We start from the raw sequence: 27,354 nt of genomic DNA on the forward strand, positions 1-27,354 counted from the left end.
ATTGTTACAGATTATTGCAGATAATTTGTTATAGACTGTTAATTATCACAAATAAGACCAGAAAATAGCTTTTAAAAAGGAAAGGAAAATATTTCTTGTAAAGAAGGAATTTCACTATGTTGCCCAGGCTGGTCTTGAGCTGCTTGGCTCAAGCAATCCTCCCTCTTTGGCCTCCCGAGTAGCTGGGACTACAGGTGTACACCACCATGCTGGCCAAAAATGGGAACATTATTTTAAAGGAAAAGCACTGCCTTCTGCAAGTACAGATGAATTTCAGGGCTGGTTTCAGGGATACCCTGACTTGGATGTGGGTTTCAGCCGATCCAGGTTTCAGTTTGGGAAATTGAAGGAGTCATAAAGAAGCTTTTGTGATAGCCGATATCTCAGCATGAGGCATTATGAGCAGCATCTTGTAACTACTTGGTCCCTGGACCTATAGCTGAGTTTTGACTGAGCTACAGAATACTGAGAGCAGTGCCTGTCACAATACTATACAGTTGTAGTTAATACTTAATAAACACTACTATGTGCCAGGCACTGTGCTAAGCACTTCATATGCATTTGATCCTCCTTGCATCTTGTAATAAGCAGCAGCCATGATTATTTATTTTTACAGGTGAAGAATCTGAGGCTCAAAGAAGTCTGGTACTTGTCCAATTGCCTATAGATTGGTGGAATGATCTTGTTCCAGAGTCCACATTTCATATTACAGGAGACCTTCTGGAGGCCGGCAGGTCTCTCTTCACTGGGGATGAGTCTGGGCCATTGCTCCTGTCCCAGCTAGGAAGCCTGAGAAAACTAAGGAAACAATAGAGATCAAGACAGAAGTCTGGCCAGGTGCAGTGGCTCACACTTGTAATGCCATCATTTGGGGAGGTTGAGGTGGGAGGATCACGTGAGGCCAGGAGTTTGAGACCAGCCTAGGCAACATGGCAAAACCCAGTCTCTACTAAAAATACAAAAAGTAGCCGGGCGTGATGGTGCATGCCTGTAGTTCCAGCTCTTCAGGAGGCTGAAGTGGGAGGATCGCTTGAACCGAGGAGATGGAGGCTGCAGTGAGCTGAGATAGTGCCACTGCACTCCAGTCTGGGCAACAGAGTGAGACTCCATCTCAAAAAAAAAAGAATTTAAGGTTAATGATCACTGTCCAGGTGTGGTGGTGCGTGTCTTTAATCCCAGCACTTTGGGAGGCCAATGCAGGAGGATCACCTGAGCCCAGGAGTTCAAGACCAGCCTGAGTAATATGGCGAAACCTCATCTCTATGAAAAATACAACAATAAAAAAAAAATTAGCTGGGCGTGGTGGCGTGCACTTGTAGTTTCAGCTACTCAGGAGGCTGAAAGGTGAGAGGATTGCTTAAGTCTGGGAGGTTGAAGCTGCAGTGAGCCATGATTATGGCACTACACCCCAGCCTGGGTGACAGAGTGAGACCCTGTCTCAAAAAATAATAATAATAATCACTAATAGAATTAAAATAAGATGTGGAACTTCCAAGTGGCTAGAAAAGGGATAAAAATCAATTATTCAAAACAAATAGAGAACATAAAATAGGATGGCAAGGACACCATGAAACTTATCAATGGTTAATGGTTACAGTATATGTGAATGGGTTAAATTCCCTCATGTGAAGTCAAAGACTCTCGGAGGCCGGGCGCGGTGGCTCAAGCCTGTAATCCCAGCACTTTGGAAGGCCGAGACGGGCGAATCACGAGTTCAGGAGATCGAGACCATCCTGGCTAACACGGTGAAACCCCGTCTCTACTAAAATACAAAAAAAATTAGCCGGGCGAGGTGGCGGGCGCCTGTACTCCCAGCTACTCGGGAGGCTGAGGCAGGAGAATGGCGTGAACCCGGGAGGCGGAGCTTGCAGTGAGCTGAGATCCGGCCACTGCACTCCAGCCTGGGCAACAGAGCCAGACTCCGTCTCAAAAAAAAAAAAAAAAAAAAAAAAAAGACTCTCGGAGATGCTTTGACTTTTGCTTTATAAAAGCAAAATCAGCTACATATTACTTACAAGATATATATATATACACACACACAAACACACACACACACATTTGTTTTGTTCTGTTTTTTAAATTAGAGATAGAATCTTTGTCACCCAGGCTAGAGTACAGTGGTGTGATAGTAGCTCCCTGCAACCTTGAACTCCTGGGCTCAAACGATCCTCCTGCCTTAGCATGCCGAATAGCTGGGACTACTGGTGTATGCCACCACATCCTGCTAATACTTTTATTTTTATTTTTGTAGAGACAGGAACTCACTGTGTTGCATAGGCTGGTTTTGAACTCCTGGACTCAAGGTGATCCTCTTGCTTTGGCCTTCCAAAGCACTGGGATTATAAGCATGAGCACACCCAGTTGAGATACATTTTTTAAAATAAAAGAAGTTTTGAAAATAAAAGGATAGGAAAAGTATCAGGCAAATGCTAAGAAAATGAAAGCAAATGAGATTGAGATCAGGACTGGTACAGGAACGGGGGTGGATCTGGTTCTGGGTTGGGGAATATCAGTGAATCCAGTTACGAGAAGACAGGAAAGGAGACCAATGTGGATATTAAAAGCTTGATAGAAATAATACTAAGCCAACAGAAGCCTCACACTGTCCACTGAGCTGTTCCTAAATATTGTCCTAGTTTGTCCCATGCAGTGTGACAAGCAGGCTCTTTCTCCTGTGTCCAGACTTGCTGGATTGGCCCTTATATGTGATGTTGCCTCCGAGAAGGTTTCCTCACTGTGAACCCAGGTTGCATCATCTGAAACAGAGTGAAGACTAATCTATGACCAGGACTTCCCAGCCAGAGGCACCAGTCCCAGAGAACCACCAGGACAGGATCTGGTGCCTCCCTTAAGATCCAGTATCCACTCCCAACAACTCAGCCCCACACCTGCTCTGCCCAAACCTTTGGCTCAGCCAGTGGCTGGTGGGGACATTGTGTTTTTCCCACCCACGTCCTCACTGATCACATGTTGGTCCTTAGCATGAACAGGGTAAGCCATGCTTCCAGGTTCCTGTCCACTGGTCAAATCACCCCCATGCTATGTTGGTGCATTCTTGCCAGACCAGCACTGAGACGTTTATGACCCCAATTTATTGCCCACTTATGGCCAATCAGGCATGGAGCTAAGTGCTTTACAGATACAGTCTCATTTCATATTCACTCCTTTCAGTAACTCTCTGGAGAAGATACTGTTATGATCCGGTTTTTTGTTGTTTTTGTTGTTTTTGTCTTTTTTTTTGAGATGGAGTCTCGCTCTTGTCGCCCAGGTTGGAGTACAATGATGCAATCTCGGCTCACTGCAATCTCCACCTCCCGGGCTCAAGCGATTCTCCTGCCTCAGCCTCCCAAGTGGCTGGGGTTACAGGTGCCCACCACCGTGCCCAGTTAATTTTTGCATTTTTAGTAGAGACGGGTCTTGCCATGTTGGCCAGGCTGATCTCAAACTCCTGACCTCAGGTGATCCACCTGCCTCAGCCTCCCAAAATGCTGGTATTACAGGCGTGAGCCACCACACCCAGCCATGATCCGTATTTTACAGAAGAGGAAGGAGTTGAGGTTCAGAGAAATAACAGAACTCGTCCAGAATCTCCCAGTAGGAAAGGCATAGATAGAACCAGATAATAATCCCAATCTGTCTTCTGGAGTCTGAGTTTCTTTTTTTTTTTTTTTTTTTCAACTTTTAGGTTCAGCGGGTATGTGTGCAGGTTTGTTACATGGGTAAATTGCGGTCACTGGGGTTTGATGTACAAATGATTTCATCACTTAGGTAGTGAGCATAGTACCAAGAGGTAGTTTTTCAACCCTCACCCTCCTCCCACCCTCCACCCTCAAGCAGGCCCCAGAGTCTATTGTCTTCCCTCTTCGTGTCCATGTGTACTTCGTGTTTAGATCACACTGTCTAAGTAAGAACATACGGTGTTTGGTTTTCTGTTCCTGTGTTCATTTGCTTAGGATAATGGCCTCCAGCTGCATCCATGTTGCTACAAAGGATATGATTTCATTCTTTTTTATGGCTGCATAGTATTCCATGGTGTATATATACCTCATTTTCTTTATCTACTCCACTGTTGATGGGCATCTAGGTTGATGCTATGTGTTTGTCATTGTGGATAGTGCTGCAATGAACATACACACGGGTGTGTCTTTTTGGTAGAATGATTTATATTACTTTGGGTATGTACCTAGCAATGGGATTGCTGAGTGAAATGGTAATTCTGTTTTAAGTTCTTTGGGAAATCTCCAGACTGCTTTCCACAGTAGCTGAACTGTGATTTACATTCCTGAGTTTTTAAACTGTTGTGGTCTTTTGGGTTTTTCTTTATCCTGCACGCAAGGTAAACATCTTATGGTTGTTGTGGTCTTGTTTGTTTTGGTAGGCTCTCTTACAAATGAATCTTTTCCCTCAATATGTATATTCATATTCTTGCATCATTGTACATAGGTTCAGAAGTGTAATGCTATGAGTGCTTTTTTAGAGCACACTTTTTTTTTTCCTTATTTTCTTGGCTCCCTCTCCCTCTCTCATTCCTCCTCTTCCCATGGGTCCCTCCCAGATAACTAATAAAAATCAAGTGCATGACCTTCTATATTTTTCTTTTCTTTCTTTCTTTCTTTTTTTTTTTTAAAGACAGGATCTTACTCTATCACCCAGGCTGGAGTGCAGTGGCAGGATCTTGGCTCACTGCAACCTCCATCTCCCAGGTTCAAGCGATTCTCCTGCCTCAGCCTCCCAAGTAGCTAGGACTACAGGCGTGCACCACCCCGCCTGGCTAATTTTTGTATTTTTAGTAGAGATGGGATTTCGCCATGTCTCAAACTCCTGACCTCAAGTGATCCACCTGCCTCGGCCTCCCTAAGTGCTGTGATTACAGGTGTGAGCCACAATGCCAGTGTCTGGCCTATTTTTCTCTCTCTCTTTCTTTCTTTCTTTTTTTTTTTTCTGAGATAGAGTCTCACTCGTTGCCCAGGCTGGAGTGCAGTGGCACAATCTCAGCTCAGTGCAACCTCTGCTTCCTGGGTTCAAGCGATTCTCCTGCCTCAGCTTCCCAAGTAGCTGGGATTACAGGCATGTACCACCACACCTGGCTAATTTTGTATTTTTAGTGGAGACAGGGTTTCACCATGTTGGCCAGGCTGGTCTCGCACTCCTGACCTCAGATTATCTGCCCGCCTTGGCCTCCCAAAGCACTGGGATTACAGGCATGAGCCACCATTCCCGGCCATTTTTCTTAATTCTTATGTAATTCTATTCTCTTCTCTTCTCATCCCCTCAACAACCTCTCCCTCTCTCTGTTTCTCTCTAGCACACACACACATGCCTACACATACGCATACGCATACACACACATTGCATATACATACATAAGTTTTTTGTAATTTTGTCTTTTTTAAACAAAAATATAGATTCATCTTATACACATTTTTTCCTTTCTTACTTTTTCCACTCAATGATGCCTTGTGGAAATCCTTCAGATGATCCAGTGTGACTCTAATCCAATATTGTAATGGCAGCATAACATTTGGTGGTAGCATAACATTTGGTGGTACAATAATGGTGCATAATGAATGCACCAGTACGCGTTCTCCCACTCTGTATTGATGGGCAGTCACTGTTTCCGCATTTTGTCACAAACAATGCTGCAGTAACTTCCTGATACTCATGTCTTTGGGTCCTGATGCTTTTCTTTCCAGGGGACGAAGCCTAAAGGGTAGGATTGGATTGATTATGTATTTTCATTAAAATTCTGAATACATAGAAAAAAAATTCTGAGCATAAGTTTCCAAGTATTACAATTCCAAATATTAATTCCCCATTGCTGCTACAACAAATTACCACGAATGTGGCAAATGTGATGGTTTAAAACAGCACTAGTTGCGGGGTACATTTGCTCATGCCTGTAATTCTAGCACTTTGGGAGCCTGAGGTGGCAGGATCGCTTCAGCCCAGGAGTTCAAGACCAGCCTGGGAAACATAGCAAAGCACTGTCTCTAAAATATAAAAAAAGGCCAAGCAAAGTGGCTCATGCCTGTAATCCCAGCACTTTAGGAGGCTAAGGTGGGTGGATCACTTGAGGTCAGGAGTTCGAGACCAGCCTGACCAACATGGTGAAACCCCATCTCTACTAAAACATACAACATTTGCTGGGCGTGGTGGCACATGCCTGTAATCCCAGCTATTTGGGAGGCTGAGGCAGGAGAATCGATTGAACCCGGGAGGTGGAGATTGCTGTAAACTGAGATCATGCCATTGCACTCCAGCCTGGGCAACAAGAGTGAAACTCCATCTCAAAAAATAAATAAATATATAAAATAAAATATTTAAAAAAGTAAAAACACTTTTTTTAAAAAAAAAAGCAGCATATATTTATTATTTACAGTGTTGGAGATGAGAAGTCCTAAAATTTAGGGGTGGGCATGGCTGTGTTGCTCCTGGAAGCTCTAGTGAGAAACTGTTCCTGGACTTTTCCAGCCCTAAGGCTGCCTGCATTGCATTCTTGTAGCCAACCTTGTGATTATATTGAGCTTGCTTAGATAATCCAAGAAGATGCTCCCATTCCAAGATTCTTAAAAATCATATCTGCAAAGTCCCTTTTGCAATGTAAGGTAATACTTTCACAGCTCAAGGAATTGGGGTGTACACATCTTTGGGGGGGTCATTATTCACCCTATACAAAGTGCAAATGAATAAAGATAAATCTCCCTCCCTCAACGACTCCGAGGACTTTAATCCTCCACCCACCCATTATTTCCGATTTCCGATGTGTTCTTCCAACGCGAGCTTGTTCTACCCACAACCCATGGGCTGCATGCAGCCCAATACAAATTCATAAACTTTTTAAAAACATTATGAGATTTTTTTGCGAATTTTTTTTTTTTTTTTTTTTTTTGCTCATCAGCTATCATTAGTGTATTTTATGTGTGGCTCAAGACAATTCTTCTTCCATTGTGGCCCAGGGAAGCCAAAAGATTGGACACCCCATTCTAATATTTTACGTAAACTCCAGTAGATATTTATGTTTGTTATATTTTACAAATGACGGCATAGTATACACCCTGCTTCCTGTCCCTGACTTCATTTCATTTAACAACACATCTTAGTAATTATCCCATTGCCAGAGCCTTAACCAGTGAAGTTACAGGACTTGAAAAGAAGTCCAGTTTAGCAGAAAAAAAAATGTAACATTCAGACAGCAGGTGCTAGAAAATCAGGCCATGTCAGGGATACTAACAGGTGGGTGGAGGCCCAGACCTAGGAACTCTGGCACTATGTGGAATTCCAAGAGGTGGATCAGTTGCAGGAGCTGTGATATCAGAGAGCTCCAGCTATTGGGCAGGTTCAAGGGCAGGACCTGGGTGTTTGGAAAGGAATGGTGAGAGGTAGGAGGAATCTGGTCCTAGGGAAGTTACCAAAACAGGCAGTCAGGAACAGATAACTCAACAACCACAGAAACAACTCCACAAATATTTACTTAGTGGCTGCTACTGGCCAGGTGCTGAGCTGAATGCTGGTTTCTATCTAGGATGAGACAGGCCTGATCCAGGTCCTCCCACACCTTCATGGTCAGGTAGAGAGACAAACAGGTAGAGAGACTGTTGCTGTCAATATAGTCAGTGCTGTGGTTGGGGAGGAAAGAATTCTTTGGGATAATGGGGGTGGGGAAGGAGAGAACAAATAATCCAGATATATTTATCAGGCTAGGCTAATTTCTATAGCAGACAACCTTCAAATCTCAGTGGCTTAATACAATAAAGTTTATTTTTCACTTATGTTACAATATAATGCTGGTTGAGGAAAGGGTAGGTGGGACTCTGCTCCACATAGTCATTCAGTGACCCAGGCTCCTTCTATCTAATGGCTCCACTGCCCTCCTGTAAGAGTGTCAGTTCCCTGTCAGATCCTCTGCATCCACCTGGGGGAGGGAAAGAACACTGTGGAAGATAACATGGGAGGTTTTCATAGGACAGACCTTGAATAGATATACATCATTCTACCCACTTTCCATTGGCCAGAATTCAGTCACTTGGTCTCACCCATCTGCACGGGAGCCTGGGAAATGTAGTCCAACTATGAGCCCAAGAAGAAAAAGAACCAGGGTTTGGTAAACACATAGCAGTCTGTGCTGTACCAGACTTGGGAAGATGGGGAAACTCCCTGGAAAAATGGTTTCTAAGCTGATACCTGGAAGATATGTAAGAGTTATCAGGATGAAGGAAAGGGAGAAAGGGAAGGGCAATGTTGACAACAAATAGATCAATGTAAGCAAAAATGAAAAGCATTGAAAATCATTGTATGTTGAAGACAAGAAGTCTGTTCTGTCTGTCTAGAGAGCAGAAGACAAGCCATGATGGTGGAGCAACCACAGGGGCTAGACCAGGCAGGGTGTTATAAGCTGGTTCAAGGAATTTATCCCAATAATGATCAAAGCCATGGAAGGATTTGAAATTCAGGATAAATTTGCATTCCAGAAAAATGTATCTCATTTGTATATGGAGAATAAATTGGAGGGAAAAAGCAGAGAAGATGGCAGGAGACCAGCTGTCAAGGTGAGAAAAGATGACAGTCTACACTATAGGAGTGGCTGCAGAGGGCAGTGAGAGTTCCAGATATCAGGAAATGGGGTTAGAGGATTCATAATAGATGGGATGTGCAACTAAGCAAAAGAGATGAACAAGGATGAGGGCTGAGTTTACCTGTGGGATAACTGAATGGCTGGTGATTCCATTAGCCAAGAAAGACAACAACCCCAGCAATTTGGGGGGTGGGGTTATTTTCACTTCGGACTTGTTAGGTTTGTGGTACCTACAGGACATTTAGAGAGCATTGCTCTGTAGTCAATCTTCCTTCCTTCCTTCCTTCCTTCCTTCCTTCCTTCCTTCCTTCCTTCTTTCCTTCCTTCCTTCCTTCCTTCCTCCCTCCCTTCCTCCTTTCCTTTCCTTTCTTTCCTTCCTTCCTTTCTTCCTTCTTTCTTTTTTTTTGTAGTGGGGACGGAATCTCGCTATGTCACCCAGGCTGGAGTGCAATGGCACAATCTCACCTTAGTACAACCTCCACCTCCCAGGGTTCAAGTGATTCTCCTGCCTCAGCTTCTTGAGTAGCTGGGATTACAGATGCCCGCGAACATGCCCAGCTGATTTTTGTATTTTTAGTAGGGATGGGGTTTCACCATGTTGGCCAGGCTGGTCTCAAACTCCTGAATTTGTTCATGATCCACCCACCTTGGCCTCCCAAAGTGCTGGGATTACAAGCATCAGCCACCGCGCCTGGCTTCTTTCTTCTTTTTAAGAGACAGGGTGTCACTCCATTGCTCAGGCTGGAGTGCAGTGGTATAATCATAGCTCACTGCAACCTCGAACTCCTGGGCTCAGGCGATCCTCCTGCCTCGACCTCCCAAACAGCTGAGACTATAGGTAGGTGCTACCATGCCCAGTTAATTTTTTTTTAATTTTTGAAGGGGTCCCAACTATGTTGCTCAGGCTGGCCTTGAACTGGTGGCCTCAAGCAATCCTCCTGCCTTGGCATACCAAAGTGCTGGGATTAGAGATGTAAGCTGGACCCAGCCTTGTAGTCAATTGTATATGGGCCTAGAGATCAAGAAAAAGATTCAGGCTGAGGATACAGTCATGAGAGTTGATAAGTTCATTCCAGGGAGAGGAGGAAGGAGAGAAACATGAGAAAGAACAAGGCCTGGGCTGAAACCCTGTGGAATGCCAACATTTAAGGAGTGAGCAGAGGAAATGGAGCTCACACAAGCATCTCACACAAAGCAGTGTAACATGTGAGGACAAAAGACAATGAGAGCATGACATCATGAAGATCAAGGAAAGAGACAATTTCACGAAAGCATGTGCAGGCAACAGCATAAAACTTGCAGAGAGGCAAACTAAATCAAGGACTGAAAACCGTCCATCAGTTTTGGACAGAAAGGAAATTGATGATGTTGGTAAGAGCCAGATTGCCCTGGATTGACGAGGAAGGTTGATGAAGACTGCTCAATCGGGAGCATTGCTGTGAAGGAATGAAAGAATTCAGAACAGTGTCAGAGGAGAATTTAGTGTGTCCATGCAAGGTAGTCCTCATTTTAAGATAGAAGATGCAGCCGGGCGCAGTGGCTAACACCTGTAATCTCATCACTTTGGAAGGCTGAGGCGGGTGGATCACTTGAAGCCAGGAGTACGAGACCAGCCTGGGCAACATGGTGAAATCCTGTCTCTACTAAAAATGCAATAGTTAGCCAGGCATGGTGGCATGCACCTGTGATCCCAGCTACCTGGGAGACTGAGGCATGAGATTTGCTTGAACTCAGGAGGTAGAGGTTGCAGTGAATGAAGATCACTCCGCTGGACTCCAGCCTGGGCAACAGAGCAAGACTGCCTCAAAAAAAAAAAAAAAAATAGAAGACACCTTTCCTTGACATCTTGTCACTTTGTAAGCCCTTTGGAACTTAGACACCATCAAAGAGAAAAGAGTGAAGATCCCAAAATTCATTAATTGAACAAATAAATATATTATTTATATATATAACAAATATATATTATATAAATATATATATATATATTTTTTGAGATGCTCTGTTGCCCAGGCTGGAGTGAGTGCAGCGGTGCAGTCTCAGCTCACTGCAACCTCCACCTCCTGGGTTCAAGCCATCCTCCTGCCTCAGCCTCCTGAGTAGCTAGGATTATAGGCATGTCTCACCATACAGACTAATTTTTGTTTTTTTGCGTTTTTTTGAGATGGAGTCTGTGTCGTCCAGGCTGGAGTGCTGTGGCGCGATCTCGGCTCACTGCAACCTCCGCCTCCTGGGTTCACGCCATCCTCCTACCTCAGCCTCCCGAGCAGCTGGGACTACAGGCGCCTGCCACCACGCCCGGCTAATTTTTTGTATTTTTCGTAGAGATGGGGTTTCACCATGTTAGCCAGGATGGTCTTGATCTCCTGACCTCATGATCCACCCGCCTCAGCCTCCCAAAGTGCTGGGATTACCGGCATGAGCCACCGCACCCAGCCTAATTTTTGTATTTTTAATAGAGACGGGGTTTCACTATGTTGGCTGGTGTTGAACTCCTGACCTCAGGTGATCCGCCCACCTCGGACTCCCAAAGTGCTGGGATTACAGGCATGAGCCACCATGCCCGGTCTTAACCAATATTTATTAAGCACTTACTATGTGACAGACAAGCACCTGCTGTAGTTTAGGCAAATGTGAATATTGCAGTGCTCTAAACATCCCTAAATTCTTAGCTCTGTTGAGCCTGCATTCCAATAGCGGGGACAGTGGTTAAACACACAATAAGTACGTTGGATGATGACAACAGTTGTTGTGGAGAAAAATAAATCAGAGAAAGGGCTGGGAGGGGTGCAATTTTGTAAGAATCACCAGGGAAGGCCTCACTGAGGGAACATTTAGACAACGACCTGAAGGAAATGAGGCGAACCACTGAACTATATTTGTAAGAGGAATGTTCCAGAAAGAGGTTGAGTACCAAGGGCTTGAGGTAGGAGAGAAATGGTCAAATGTACTGACAGCAAGGAATCCAACCCAACTGGCCTTCAACAGAGTGAAGAGATAATGGCAGAAGTGAAGACAGAGAAATGGCCAGAGGCCGGATGTCGGGCCTTGGGGGACGCCGTCGGGACTTCAACTTTATGAATGAGATGAGCTGGAGAGCACTGGAGAGTTTTGAGCAGAGGGGACATTATGTGACTTAGGTTTTAACAAAGTCACTCTGGATTCTGTGTAGAGAAAAGATTGGGCTGGGCGTGGCCAGGCATGGTGGCTCACACCTATAATCCTACCACTTTGGAAGGCTGAGGCGGGAGGATTGCTTGAGCCCAGGAGTTCAAAACCAACCTGAGCAACATAGGGAGATCCAGTCTGTACAAAAAAATTTAAAATTTAGCCAGGCATGATGGTGCACACTTGCGGTCCCAGCTGCTCGGGAGGCTGAAGTAAGAGTAATGTTTGAGTCCAGGAGTTTGAGGCTGCAGTGAGCCATGATGGAGCCACTGCACTCCAGCCTGGGAAACAGAGTGAGACTCTTATCTTAAAAAAATTTTTTTTTTTTTTTAAATTGGGCCAGGCGTGGTGGCTCATGCCTGTAATTCCAGCACTTTGGGAAGCTGAGGCAGGCAGGTCACTTGAGGCCAGGAGTTCGAGGCCAGTTGGCTAACATGGTGAAACTCCGTCTCTACTAAAAATACAAAAATTACCACGGCAGGGTGACACACACCTGTAATCCCAGGTACTCAGGAGGCTGAGGGAGGAGAATCGCTTGAACCCAGGAGGTGGAGGCTGCAGTGTGCCGAGATCGTGCCACTGCACTCCAGTCTGGGCAACAGAGTGAGTGAGACTCCATCGCAAAAAAAAAAAAAAAAAAAAAAAAAATTGGACCAGGAAGGGTGGGGAGGGAGGGGGAAGCATGAAGGACAGAAGTAAGAAAATCCAGGTGACAGGTGATGCTGTGTTGGGGAGGAGGAATGAAGTGCCAACAGTGGAAATGGTGAGAAGTGAATCCATTCTAGAGATACTTTGAAGGTAGACTCAGCTGGATTCACTGGCTGATTGGCTGTGGGTTGTAATAGAGTAGTATCCACCCTAAAGTGGAATGAAGTGCTGATACAGGCTAAAACATGCTTGAACCTCAAAACACTTGGCTAAGTGGAAGAAGTCAGGTCCTTTAAGTTGTTGCCAAGAAGGACAACAACCTCGGCTATTTGGGAGTGGGGTGAGTTTCGCTTTGGGCTTGTCAAGTTTGTGGTGCCTATGGGACATTTAGAGAGCGATGGTTGGCAGTTTTGTTTTGTTTTGAAACGGAGTCTCACACTGTCACCCAGGCTGGATAGTCCATCCACATATTGTATGATTCAATTCATGTGAAATGTCCAGAATAGATAAATCCATGCAGATGGAAGGCAGACTGGCGATTGGCAGGGGGTAGTGGGAGACGGGAGGCGGGTAACTGCTTAATGAGTATGGAGTTTTCTTACAGGGTGATACAAATGTTTTGGAATTAGAGGTGATGGTTGCATAACGTTTGAGTGCACTCAGTGGTACTGGATTGTTCATTTTAAAATGGTTAATTTTATTGCTTGAGGCCAGGAGCTCAACACCAGCCTAGGCAACATAGTGAGACCCGCCCCATCTCTACAAAAAAAAAATAAAAAATTAGCCCAGCTCGATTGCATGCACCTGTAGTCCCAGCTACTTGGGAGGCTGAAGTGGAAGGATCACTTGAGCACAGGAGTTGGGGGCTGCAGTGAGCTAGGGTCGTACCACTGCACTCCAGCCTGGATGACAGAGTGAGGACTCGCCTCTAAAAAAATAAAAAATAAAATAAAATGGCTAATTTTATGTTCCGTGAATCTCACCTTAATTAAAAAAAAAAAAAAAAAGGAGGGGAGTGGTTTGAAAAAAAGCCTCCCAAGTCTTTGGTCTGAAAACTCCGTGTGTGTGTGTGTGTGTGTGTGTGTGTGTGTGTGTGTGTGTGTGTGTGTGTCACAGAGTCTCACTCTGTCAACTGCAACCTCTGCCTCCCAGGTTCAAGCAATTCTCCTGCCTCAACCTCCCAAGTAGCTGGAATTACAGGCACACACCACCATGCCTGGCTAATTTTTGTATTTTTAGTAGAGATGGGGTTTCACCATGTTGGCCAGGCTGGTCCTGAACTCCTGGGCTCAAGTGATCTGCCCACCTCAGCCTCCCAAAGCACTGGGATTACAGGCGTGAGCCGCCACGCCCAGCCTTGGTCTGAAAACTTAAAGAATGGGGTTGCCATTTACTGAGATGGAGAAAACCTACAGAAGGAGGAGGGTGAGGGAGAAGGTTCCTGTGTTCAGTGCTGGATGATTCTTAATTTGGAGATGTCTAATGAACATCCAAGTGAGATCGTCAAGGACACAGATAGATGTGCTTGGGTTTCAGGGAAAATGCTGAAGACATTTGGGAGTCCTCAGCATATCTTTAGGCTTAGAATTGGCTGATACTTAAGTTTCTGCTTTTTTTATGAACAAGACAGAAATAGAAATTACTTTATAACAGAAAAGTAAACAGTTTTATGTGTTGCACGACCAAGATTGTGGACTGAAACTCGTACCTTCTACATTCAGATGGGTTGCAGCTCTTTAAACCCAGCCAGGCATGACTGATCTGGAGCCAGGCAGGGCCAGGCTTGCTGGGAGGGCGGAGGAAGCCTGCAGAGCTCCGAGCTCTCTCCAGTGTTTCTGCAGAGCCCCTGGAGAACAACAGCTGACTTTGTGTATTCAATAAAGATGCATCTGTCATGCCTACTAGCACTGTTTTCATCCTGCTGAGACTTGTCGGTTGAAAAGCCAGAAGGAATGCACCTGGTTTGCTAGCACCACCAAAATTTTGCCAAACTAAGGGATGCAGTTTTTAGAACAACAATCTTCCACTGTTGGTGGTCGTGCAAGTTAACAACCATCACCAACAAATAGTAGTAACAATGGATTCAGTCCTTCCTGTGTGCCTAGCACTCCACCAAGGGCTTTGCGTTCATCATCTTGTTTTGCTCTTACATGAAGCTTGAGAAGGAGGTATCATTTTTATTTTTATTTTTTTAATTTTAATTTTTTTTTTTTTTTGAGACAGAGTCTCACTCTGTCATCCAGGCTGGAGTGCAGTGGTACGATCACAGTTCACTGCAGCCTCAACTTCCCAGGCTCCAGTGATCCTCCCATCTCAGCCTCTCAAGTAGCTGGGACCACAGGCATGAGTCGCCACACCGACTAATTTTTGTATTTTTGGTAGAGAGGGGATTTCCCCATGTTGCCCAGGCAATCTACCCGCCTCAGCCTCCCAAAGTGCTGGGATTATAGGCGTGAGCCACCACGCCTGGCCAGTAGGTATTATTATTATGAGCTCCAGTTTTCCACATATTAAACAAGCACAGAGAGGTTAAGCGATTTTCCCAAGGGCACACAGCAAGTAAATGAAGAAGCAGGAGGCGGACTCAAATATGTCTGACTTTTTAGTCTTGTGCTTTGGAATAATAAAACCAGGAAATGTCAGAAGCTTCCTCTTTCACCACTATGCAGTCAGTGGCTAGAGAAGGTGTGGTCTGGGTCCCCCAAGTGACCATGTGCCTCCTCACCAGCCCTTAGCAAAGGATTGGCACATAATTGGTGTTCAGAGCTTCCTGAATGAATAAATGGATGAATGACTGAATAAATGAACAAGCACACAAAAGATCTGCAAGTATCACATTGCATTGTGCTTAGTAATTAATGAGCCAGCTCAGGCTGTGGGCTACTGGAGGAGACAGACACTTCCTTACATCCTGTAACAATGATGTCCAACATGCCAGAAAAATTTGGAGTACAGGTTAAAACGCATGGACGCTGGAGGTGGACTGCGCAGGTGCAAATTGTGCCTCCTCTTCTGTACAAGCCATGAGACCCAGTGCTTTGATTTTCTCATCTGGAAAATGGGAAGAATAGTAATAGCTACTCTATAAATATTTTTCTTAAGATTAAATAAGGCGGTGGCCCATGCCTGTAATCCCAACACTTTGGGAGGCCGAAGTGGGTGGATCATCTGAGGTCAAGAGTTCGAGACCAGCCTGGCTAACATGGTGAAACCCCATCTCTACTAAAAATAGGAAAATTAGCTGGGTGTGGTGGCTGGCATGTGTAATCCCAGCTATTCGGGAGGTTGAGGCAGGAGAATCACTTGAACTCGGGAGTGGGAGGTTGCAGTGGGCCGAGATCATGCCATTGCACTCCAGCCTGGGTGACAGAGCAACACTCTGTCTCAAAACAAACAAACAAACAAAAAAACGATTGAATAAGTTAAGACTCTGGTACATAACAGCTGTTCAGTAAACATTAGCTGTGTGTCCATGGAGGCACAGAGAAAGAAGTCCCTGGCTGTCCCTGGTGGGGTCAGGTACAGTTGGCACTCTGTAACCTAGAATAAGAATAGATAAGGGTTTTTACATATTCTCACTCGTAAGTGGTAGCTAGACAATAGGTACACATGGACATACAGAGGAGGAAGTTTTTGACATGTCCTGGTTTTATTCCTCCAAAACACAAGACTTGAAAATCAGACATGTTTAAGTTTGCCTCCTGATTCTTCATTTAATTGCTGTATGGACTGTATGAAAATCAGACATATTTGAGTTTACCTCCTGATTACTCATTTAAATGCTGTATGACCTTGGGCAAATCACTTAACCTCTCTGTGCTTGTTTATACGTGGAAAACTGGGGATCATAATAGTAATACTTACTGGACGGGTGCAGTGGGTCATGCCTGTAATCCCAGCACTTTGGGAGGCCGAGGTGGGTGAATTGCTTGAGCCCAGGAGTTCGAGACCAGACTGGGCAACATGGGGAAATCCCATCTCTACCGAAAAAATACAAAAATTAGCCTGGCATGGAGACTCCAAAAAGTGGGAGGGTGGGAAAGGGGTGAAGGATGGAACACTGCCTATTAGGTACAATATACGCTATTTGGGTGATGGGTACATTAAAAACCCAGATTTCACCACTACACACTATATCCATGTACCACGACTGCACTTGTACCCATAAATCCATAAAAATAGAAAATTTAATTTCAGTAAATAAAAACAATGATGGAATTAGTACCCCCCAAAATGAGGGGGAACAACAGATAGGGTTTTCAAACATTTATTAGGTGCCAAGAACTGAGCTAAGCATCTCCTATGCATCTTGGAATTTAACCTTTACAACAATAATATGAGATAGGCACTATTATTATCCCATTTTCCTGATACAAAGACTGAGGCTAAGAGAGATTAAGTAACTTGCCAAGATTCACAAAGCAAATAAGTATAGATAAAGAAAGGAATCTATGGATACTCCTCCTTGGTTTACGATGGGGTTACATCCGATAAACCCATCATGAGTTGAAAATATCTTAATTGAGGTAGGAGGCACGACTCCACTCAAGGTGGGGCTTGGACACTGGACCAAATTGAGAACTAGCTAAAACAGGGCCAGAGCAGAAGCAACTTTCCATAAAACACACTCACTAGTGTACCATGTCAGTTTACCATTGCCATGGCAACGCCTGCCCCCTTCCATGGCAACAACCTGACAACCCAGAAGTTACCACCCCTTTTCCTAGAAACGTCTGCATAAACTGCCTCTTGATTTGTACATAATTAAAAGTGGGTGTAAATATGGGTGCAGCCCTGCCTCTGAGCTGCTATTTTGGGCACACTGCCTATGGGGTAGCCCTGCTGTGCAAGGGGCAGTCCCTCTGCTGCTACTGTGCACTGTGGCTTCAATAAAATTGCTATTTAACACTACCAGCTTGACCTTGAATCCTCTCCTGGGCAAAGCCAAGAACCCTCCTAGGCTAAGCCCCAACTTGGGGACTTGCCTATCCTGCATCAAGTTGAAATGCATTTGATATACCTGACCTACCAAACATCATAGCTTAGCCTAGCCCACCTTAAGTTCAGAACACTTACTTTAGGCTGGGCACAGTGGCTCACGCCTGTAATCCCAGCACTTTGGGAGGCTGAGGCAGGTGAATCACTTGAGGTCAGGAGTTCAAGACCAGCCTGGCCAACATGGTGAAACCCCATCTCTACTAAAAATACAAAAATTAGCCGGTTGCGGTGGCGTATGCCTGTAGTCCCTGCTACTTGAGAGGCCTGTAGTCCCTGCTACCTGAGGATCTCTTGAACTTGGGAGGCAGACGTTGCAGTGACCCAAGATTATGCCACTGTACTCCAGCCTGGGCAACACAGCAAGACTCCATCTCAAAAACAAAACAAAACAAAAAAAGGACACTTACTTTAGCCTACGGTTGGGAAAAATCACCTAACACCAAGCCTAATTTATAAGAAGGTGTTGAATATCTTGTGTAATGTATTGAATACTACACTGAAAGTGAAAAACAGAATGGTCGTATGGGTACTCCACGTACAATTTCTACTGAATATATATCGCATTTGCACCATGGTAAAGTCAGAAAATCCTAAATTGAACCATTGTAAATCAGGGATTGTCTGTGTCGTCCCTGAAAAACAAAACCATTCTAAGCAATTCAAATAGAGGGAATTTGATTCAAGAAATTAATTACACAAATGATTCAACAGCTGAGAAGCCAAGCCGGAGATGGTGAAGCAATCCTGGACTCAGCAACATCAGGAAGCTACTCTCACAGTTACGGCTGGAGGGACACAGGGAGGATGTGGTGTTACCAATGCCCAGAGTTGGGTCATGCCCAGAGCTTGGTCCACCTAGAAGGAGTTAGAACCACAGCAGGAGCTGCCCAGTGAGAAGCTAAATCATGGAGGAGGTGCAGCCTCTGTTGGGAAATGTTCTCTGAACTTGGGGAACGAAGGACCGCCCTGGCTCCTCCCCTTGTCCCACCATCCAATCTCCCGCCAGTGCCTCTTTTTGGCCCAATTTAGCTAGAAGCCAATTGACCAGTTCACAGTAGAGCTTGGGAAATGTACTTTGCATTAAAAATGTTAGGGATGGCCAGCTGCGGCGACTCACACCTGTAGTCCCAGCACTTGGGATGGCTGAGGTGGGCGGATCACCTGAGGTCAGGAGTTCAAGACTAGCCTGGCCAACATGGCGAAACCCTGTGCCTACTAAAAATACAAAAATTAGCCAGGTATGGTGGCACGTTCCTGTAATCCCAGCTACTCGGGAGGCTGAGGTAGGAGAATTGCTTGAACCCAGGAGGAGATTGCGATGAGCAGAGACGGTGCCACTGCACTCCAGCTTGGGCAACAGAGCAAGACTCCGTCTCAAAAAAAAATTAATTAAAATAAATTAATAAAATAAAATAAAATAAAATGGCAGAGAATGGGTCTAAGATCAAACAGGTCAACAACCCACATGTTGGTCTTGTTAGAACTCCAGCACCTCACATAGTGTGCGGCACAACGAAGGCACTCCATAAATAGAAAGAAAGCTAGGAGGCAGAGGGAAGGGCAAACACTAAAGTCTGTGTTCTTAACCCAGAGGGAGCAACCTCAGATGCCTACAGCAGCCAGACAGATCATACAAAGGCATGGAGTGAACCTGTTCTAGGGAGAGGTGAGGACCATGTCAAACTGGAGAGCACACCCCATGTCTAAATGGGACAGCCCTACTAAGTAACCTTCAGCCAATCTCTGCCAAGGAATGCAAGTTCAGCGTTGCCAGAGCTGCTGACTTCTCAGGAGAAATAGAAAATCCTGATTTTCAAGTTCAATCTGCTACTTTTTCAATGTTGGCAAGCAAATCAAATCCAAATGAGCCTGGGGCATCTTGTTGGGCTGGAAAGCAGAGAAGCTTATCAAAGACTATGCGAGGTCACGGTCCCATCAGAAGGACACAGAGGTAGCCTGGCAGGGCTCCCACTTGCTCAAATTGGACCATTTTTTAGTATCAAAAAGAGAATGAATAATCCTGGAACGGAAAAACCACATTAGTGGAGAAACTGGTAACATTTAAATAAAGTCTAGAGTTTGGTTAATAGTAATGTATGAACATGGGTTTTTCACTTTTGTTAAAGGTACCATGTGGTTATGTAAGATGTTAAGAAATTAAGACGCTCACTCTGTCACCCAGGCTAGAGTGCTGTGGTATGATCATTGCTCACTGCATCCTCAGTCTCCTGGGCTCAAGCTATCCTCTTGTCTCAGACTCCCCAGTAGCTGGGACTACAGGTATGCACCACCACACACAGCTAATTTTTTATTTTTTGTAGAGATAGGGTCTCCCTGTGTTGTCCAGGCTGGTCTCAAACTCATGGCCTCAAGTGATCCTTCTGCCTCGGGCTCCCAAAGTGCTGAGATTACAGACATGAACAAGTGCACCCAGCCTTAAAACATTTATTTTAAAAAATAATAAATGGGCCAGGCATGGTGGCTTATACGTGTAATCCTAGCACTTGGGCAGGCCAAAGCAGGAGAATCACTTGAGCCCAGGAGTTGAAGAATAGCCTGGCCAACATAGCAAGACTCTGTCTGTATAGAAAATTTTTAACTAGCAAAAGTAAAAAATAATAATAATAGTCTGGGCACAGTGGCTCACTCCTGTAATCCCAACACTTTGGGAGGCCAAGGCAGGTGGATCATTTGAGATCAGGAGTTCGAAACCAGGCTGGGCAACATGGCAAAACTCCTTCTTTACTAAAAACACACAAATTAGCTGGGCATGGTGCATGCCTCTCCCTAGAACAGGTTCACTCCATGCCTTTGTATGATCTGTCCGACTGCTGTAGGCATCTGAGGTTGCTCCCTCTGGGTTAAGAACACAGACTTTAGTGTTTGCCCTTCCCTCTGCCTCCTAGCTTTCTTTCTATTTATGGAGTGCCTTCGTTGTGCCGCACACTATGTGAGGTGCTGGAGTTCTAACAAGGCCAACATGTGGGTTGTTGACCTGTTTGATCTTAGACCCATTCTCTGCCATTTTATTTTATTTTCTTAATTTATTTATTTTTATTTATTTATTTATTTGAGATGGAGTCTTGCTCTGTTGCCCAGGCTGGAGTGCAGTGACACCATCTCTGCTCACTGCAATCTCCTTCTCCTGGGTTCAAGCTGGTGCAAGCCAATAATCCCAGCTACTCAGGAGGGTGAGGAATGAGAATCGCTTGAACCGAGGAGGCAGAGGTTGCAGTGAACCGAGATCAAGTCACTGCACTCCAACCTGGGCAACAGAGTGAGACACTGTCTTAAAATAATAATAATAATAGTAATAATAATAATAATATACTATTGAATGAAACACATTAAATCTATTTTGAAAGATCAATGAATTCATAATGATATTTTAAAAAGAGAAAGATAAAACAAAAAAGAAAGAACTATTCGTCATCATCGGAGGCAGCTGTTGCATCAAGTCCTTACTCTAAAAATAGTAGCGATAACAAGGAAAAAATTTATTCTGCCCTAGTCAGTGAGGGAAAGAAGCTCTTCTTTAAGGAAGAATGCCACCTCACAAACATCAAAAGAATGAGCATTAGAACTTTGCAACTCCGAACAAAATAACTGACTCAGACAATTATCATCAATAGATGCTGAAACTGCAAGGTGAAAGGTTCAAGGGAGGCTGGATTTTTAACCTCCGCCTCCTGGGTTCCTGCGATTCAGAAGCAGCCAAGTCATCAGGCCATAGAGAACTTACTGGTTCTGAGAAGAAACGACTTCACAATGGAAGGATCAGGTTGTCACCACCTGAACCCATGAATCAATCTTAGCTTCACTAATGAGACAGCCTTTCATTTTGAGCTTTCTGGTGTGATGCAAGAGCATACTTATAACACCACCCAGGAAGAATTCTTGCCAATAATGTGTAGCCAAAATCTCATCAAACCATAGATTTAGCTTCTGGTTTATAGGAAATACAGGAGATAGAAGGTCAAATTAAATACACCACAAGACATCAAAGTCTAGAAGGTAGACCATTCTACCAGCAAGACAATGGTCCTAGTTGCTTCAACAACCCAATGACCTGGAAAAAGGAGGGAGAACGGGAGTCTAGATTTAAAAAGACTTAAGAGATGAAATCAGGCCAGGAGCCTGATTATAAGTGGCTCACACATGTAATCCCAGCACTTTGGGAGGCTGAGGCAGGCTGATTGCTTGAACCCAGGAGTTCAAGACCAGCCCTGGCAACATAGAAAGAGCCTGTTTCTATTAAAAGTAAAGTTTATTTAATTTCTGTTGTTGTTGTTGTTGTTGTTTTGAGACAGAGCTTTGCTCTTGTCGCCCAGGCTGGAGTACAATGGGGTGATCTCCACTCACTGCAACCTCCGCCTCCAGGGTTCAAGTGGTTCCCCTGCCTCAGCCTCCCGAGTAGCTGGGATTACAGGCGCCCACCACCATGCCCGGCTAATTTTTGTATTTTTAGTAGTGATAGGGTTTCGCCATGTTAGCCAGGCTGGTCTCGAACTCCTGACCTCAGGTGATCTGCCTGCCTCAGCCTCCCAAAGTGCTGGGATTACAGGCGTGAGCCACTGTGCCCAACCAAAAATTAATTTTAAAAAAGAGAGAGAGATATGATAAAATGCGACTTGTGAACATTGACTGGGTCTCAGTTTAAACCAATGGTAAAAGACATTTTGAGGGCAACTGGGGAAATGAAAATATGGGGAATTACATGTTAATAAAGATTCTGTAATCCCAGCACTTTGGAAGGCTGAGGCGGGGGGATCATTTGAGCCTGGGAGTTCAAGACCGGCCTGGGCAATACAGCAAATCCTTGTCACTACAAAAAATAAATAATAATACTACAAAAATTAGCCAGTCATGATGGTATGCACCTGTATTCCCAGGGGGTGACCTACAGATCCACCTCCTGGAGGATGCAGAGGGGGGATCACCTGAGCCCGGGGAGGTTGAGGCTGCAGTGAGCCGTGATTATGCCACCACACTCCAGTCTGAATGACAGAGTGAAACTTGGTCTAAAAATAGAAAAGATCTGGGGCTCATTTTGTTTTGTGTCATGATAGTATTGGGACTGAGTAGTGTTTATTTTTTTAAGAGATGGGGTCTCACTATGTTGCCCAGGCTGGTCTCCGAACTCCTGGGTTGAAACAGTGACTCACACCTGTAATCCCAGCACTTTGGGAAGCCGAGGTATGCTGATTGCTCGAGCCCAGGAGTTCAGGACTATCCTGGGCAACATGGCGAAACTCCATGGCTACCAAAAAAAAAAAAAAAAAATTAGCTGGGCATGGTGGTGTGTGCCTGTAGTCCCAGCTGCTTGGTGGGCTGAGGCAGGAGCATCGCTTGAGCCCTGGTTGAGGCTGCAGTGAGCTGACATTGCGCCACTGCACTCCAGCCTGTGTGACAAAGTGAGACCCTGTCCAGACCCTGTCTCAAAAAACAAAAAAGTTGCAAAGTATTGATAATTTTTCTTTTATTAGCTAAGATATATCTATAAAAGAAAACTGCTCCAATATCAGTTATATGACTATCCTCAGATTCCATTTGTATAGGACAGCCAGAATACATGCTTGACACTCTCATTTTCATTACAAATTTTCAAAATAATAAGTCAGTTCCCTAGTGTATTAGCTGACTATTGCCACATAGCAAATTACCACACTTAGTGGCTTAAAACATTACTCATTTATTACGTGACAGTTTCTGCCAGGTGGGAACCCTAGCAAGCCTTAGCTGTGAGCGCTGCTTCGTGGTGTCTCATGGGGCTATGATCAAGGTGTCTGACAGGGGCCAGGCACGGTGGCTCACACCTGTAAATCTCAGCACTTTGGGAGGCCAAGGTGGGAGGACTCTTTGAGCCCAGGAGTTCGAGACCAGCCTGAGCAACATGGCGAAACCATGCCTCTACAAAAAATAATTATAAAAAATGAGCTAGTTGTGGTGGTACCCACCTGTGGTCCACTACTCAGGAGGCTGAGGTAGGAGGATTGCTTGAGATGGGGAGGTCAAGGCTCCAGTGAGCTCTGATCACGCCACTGCACTCTAGCCTGGGTGATAGAGTGAATGTCTGCCAGGACTTGGGTCTCATTTAAAGGCTCTACTGGGGAAAGGTGTTGCTAGCAGGATTCAGTTCCTCAAGAGTTGTTGGACTAGGGGCCTCCGTTCCTGTCTAGTTTTTGCCCGGAAGCTACTCTCAGTTTCTTGCCTCATGACCCTCCCAGCATAGTAACTTGCTTCTTCATCAAAGCCAGCAAGGCAGGGTGCTAGCAAGACAGCAGCGAGCAACTTACACAGCCTAATCACAGAAATGACATCCCATCACCCTTGCCATCTTCGATGATTAGAAGCAAGCCACCAGATCAGCCTCCCCACGCAGGAGTGTTCACACCAGCAGGCGGAATCACCGGGAGCACCTTAGAGCCTACTGGCCACACCTAGTATCCTTCTAAGATGACTGAGGAGTGTCACTCTGTTTCTTTAATATGGCTTGAGTCATAGAAGGATTATTCTGGCTATGTGTGGAGACTCTAAAACAGCGGAGGCTGCATGTGGTAGCTCACACCTGTAATCCCAGTGCTTTGGGAGGCTAAGACAGGAGGATTGCATGAGGCCAGGAGCTTGAGAACAGCCCAGGCAACATAGCAGGATCCCATCTCTACAAAATATTTTTTAAAATTAACTGGGCACAGTGGTGTGTAGTCCTGGACACTCAGGAGGCTGAAGCCAGAGGATCCATGAAGCCCAGGAGTTTGAGGCTGCACTGAGCTATGATCACACGACTGTCTAGCTTTAGTGACAGCCTGAGACCCTGTCTCAAAGGGGAAAAAAAAAGAAATCCCTCCCCAACCTCAAAGATAGAGCCAGGGGAGAAACTACAGAATCAAATGGACCTGCTACAGGCATCCCACAGCTTTATTGTTTACTACTCCAATATTTAACTTTTTTTTTTTTTTTCGAGGCAGGGTCTCACTCTGTCACCTAGGCTGGAGTGCAGTGGTATAATCTTGGCTCACTGCAACCTCTGCCTCCGGGGTTCAAGCGACTCTCCTGCCTCAGCCTCCTGAGCAGCTGGGATTACAGGCATGTGCCACTATGCCTGGTTAATTTTTTATATTTTTAGCAGAGACAGAGTTTCACCATGTTGGCCGGGCTGGTCTCGAACTCCTGACCTCAAATGATCTACCCGCCTCAGCCTCCCAAAGTGCTGGGATTACAGGCATGAGGCACTGCACTTGACCCAATATTTAACATTTCAATATGATCAAAACCTCACAAATGAAGTAAAAAGGCAAGAAACAGGCTGGGGGGAAACAACAGACAATGGATTTGACCTTTAGAAAATGCACCCAGTAGAAATCTGCACATCTCTGTTTTTTCCCCTATAAAATGAGGATAATAGTCTCTGTCTCACTGGGCTATCGTGAGGATTAACAGAGTTAGTAGATAGAAAATGTTTAAGACAATGGTTGGCACAGTAAGTGCTACCTAAGTGTAAGCACTTGCTGCTGCTACTGTTATTGTTGTTGAAATTATTATTAGCAACACTTATGTGATCAAACTCTAGGTTTTGTTTCTTTTGGAGTCAGGGTTTCGCTCTGTCACCAGGCTGGAGTGCAGTGGTGCCGATCATGGCGCATTGCAGCCTCAACGTCCTGGGCTCAAGTGATTCTCCCACCTCAGCCTCCCAAGTAGCTGGGACTACAGGTGTGCACCACCATGCCTAGCTACTTTTTCTGTTTGTTGTAGAGACCGGGTCTTGCTACGTTGCTCAGGCTGTTCTCAAACTCCTGGACTCAAGCAATCCTCTTGCCTTGGCCTTCCAAGTGCCGGGATTACAGCCATGAGCCATTGCACCCCTCCTAAACTCTAGTTTTTAAGGCCCCATAATTGTCAACTTCTTTAAGACTGTTTATTTCTAAACCCCTATGTGTAAAAAATAAAAATTTAATTTTAATTTAAAAAAAATAAAACTTTCTGGCTCATTTTCAGTTGTAAACCCACACTAGTTAGAAAGGGGTTCTCTTTTAGTAGACCAAACCTAGTGAAGGTCTCTTATTTTCCTTCCCAGCATGAACCAGTGATTTCAGGTCACTTAAGTAGCAATTAAATAGTTTCGAAAGTGAATCTGACGCATTAAGCACACAATTGAAAGACTGGGTCATAAATTAAAGCAAGTCCCTCCTATTCTTTTTAAAGATGTAAGCACTATTTATTAGGGTTTTTAATTTTTTTAATTACATAAGTGATATCTGAGCATACTCCTTAAAAAAAAATTCATACATCTAAGGATCAAATTCTTCTTGACCACCCTTTTTTTTTTTTTTTTTTTGAGACAGTGTCTTGCTGCGTCACCCAGGCTGGAGTGCAATGGTGTAATCTCGGCTTACTGCAACCTCCACCTCCCAGGTTCAAGCAATTCTCCTGCTTCAGCATCCCAAGCAGTTGGGACTACAGGTGTATCCACCATCCCCAGCTAATTTCTTGTATTTTTAGTAGAGACGGGGTTTCACCATGTTGGCCAGCCTGATCTGGATCTCCTGACCTCAAGTAATCCACCTGCCTCAACCTCCCAAAGTGCTGAGATTATAGGCGTGAGCCACTGCGTCCAGCCTGAACACATATTTATCCCTGTTCCCTCCCTTTCTTTGCAGAATTTGATATATATCCTACTATAATTTTTGTCTCTGTATTTTCATATATATCCACGTGTGTGTGTGTGTGTGTGTAGGTATATATACCCATTAAATATTTGGTTTGTATCCTTCTAAAACATTGTTTCTGCATTTATTTTATTTAATTTTTATTATATTTTTTGAGACAGGGTCTCACTCTGCTTCGCAGGCTGGAGTTTGGTTGTGAGATCACAGCTCGCCACACCCACAACCTCCGAGGTTCAGGCGATCCTCTTACCTCAGCCTCTCAAATAGCTGAAACCACAGGCACGCACCACCACCACCCAGCTAATTCTTTTTTCTTTTCTTTTTTTTTTTTTTTTAGTGGAGATGGTTTCACCATGTTGCCCAGGCTGGTCTCGAACTCCTGGACTCAATCCATCCTCCCGCTCTGGCCTCCCAAAGTGCTGGGATTACAGGCGTGAGCTACCGCGCCCAACCTTTGTGCCTGCATTTACATAAACAAATATATATACCCATTTAAACGTATTCTATTGTTTTACAAGGTTTTGTGCAAATACTGTAATGTTACATTGTAGCCGTTGTTCTGCAACTTGTTTTTTTCTCTCACATCCCACATCCAATTCCTCAGCAAATTACGCCAACTCTTCCTGAGCACCGTATCCAGAATCTGGGCACCTCCACAGCTTTCACCCTGCCCCCTGCTCTGCCCTTGGCACCCTTAGTTCATCTTAGTTCATGCTCAGCAATCCCTCTTATTTTTGTATTTTATTTTATTTTATTTTATTTTATTTTTTATTATTATTTTTTTGAGACAGAGTCTCGTTCTGTCACCCAGGCTGGAGTGCAGTGGCGCGATCTTGGCTCACTACAAGCTCCTCCTCCTGCGTTCACACCATTCTCCCCCCTCAGCCTCCTGAGTAGCTGGGACTACAGACACCCGCTGCCACGCCCAGCTAATTTTGTTTTTGTATTTTTAGTAGAGACGGGGTTTCACCGTGTTAGTCAGGATGTTCTCAATCTCCTGACCTCGTGATCTGCCTGCCTCAGCCTCTCAAAGTGCTGGGATTACAGGCGTGAGCCACTTCGCCCAGCCAATCCCTTTTATTTTTTATTTATTTGAGACAGGGTCTCACTCTGTTGCCCAGGCTGGAATGCAGAGGTGCAATCATAGTTCACTGCAGTGACTCTCCCCGGCTCAGGAAATCCTTCCATCTTTCAGCCTCCTGAGTAGCTGGGACTACAGGCACACTCTACCACGCCTGGCTAATTTTTAAATTTTTTGTTGAGATGCGTTTTCGCCATGTTGCCAAGGCTGGTCTCGAACTCCTG

General features: G+C 44.8%; 2 long non-coding RNA genes across 2 annotated transcripts in view; one reads left to right on the forward strand and one right to left on the reverse strand.

Moving 5' to 3' along the window:
* Nucleotides 1–27,354, reverse strand: part of LOC144338118 (uncharacterized) — a 101,204-nt gene that overhangs the window by 48,545 nt on the left and 25,305 nt on the right. The gene's annotated exons all lie outside the window — the stretch shown is intronic.
* LOC144338119 (uncharacterized) lies at nucleotides 12,605–26,005 on the forward strand. The gene is made up of 3 exons (XR_013411948.1): nucleotides 12,605–12,725; nucleotides 25,726–25,795; nucleotides 25,883–26,005. It is a non-coding gene; the product is annotated as an uncharacterized LOC144338119 (long non-coding RNA).

The sequence above is a fragment of the Macaca mulatta genome, chromosome 20 (assembly GCF_049350105.2).
Source record: "Macaca mulatta isolate MMU2019108-1 chromosome 20, T2T-MMU8v2.0, whole genome shotgun sequence".
NCBI classification, from domain to species: domain Eukaryota; kingdom Metazoa; phylum Chordata; class Mammalia; order Primates; family Cercopithecidae; genus Macaca; species Macaca mulatta.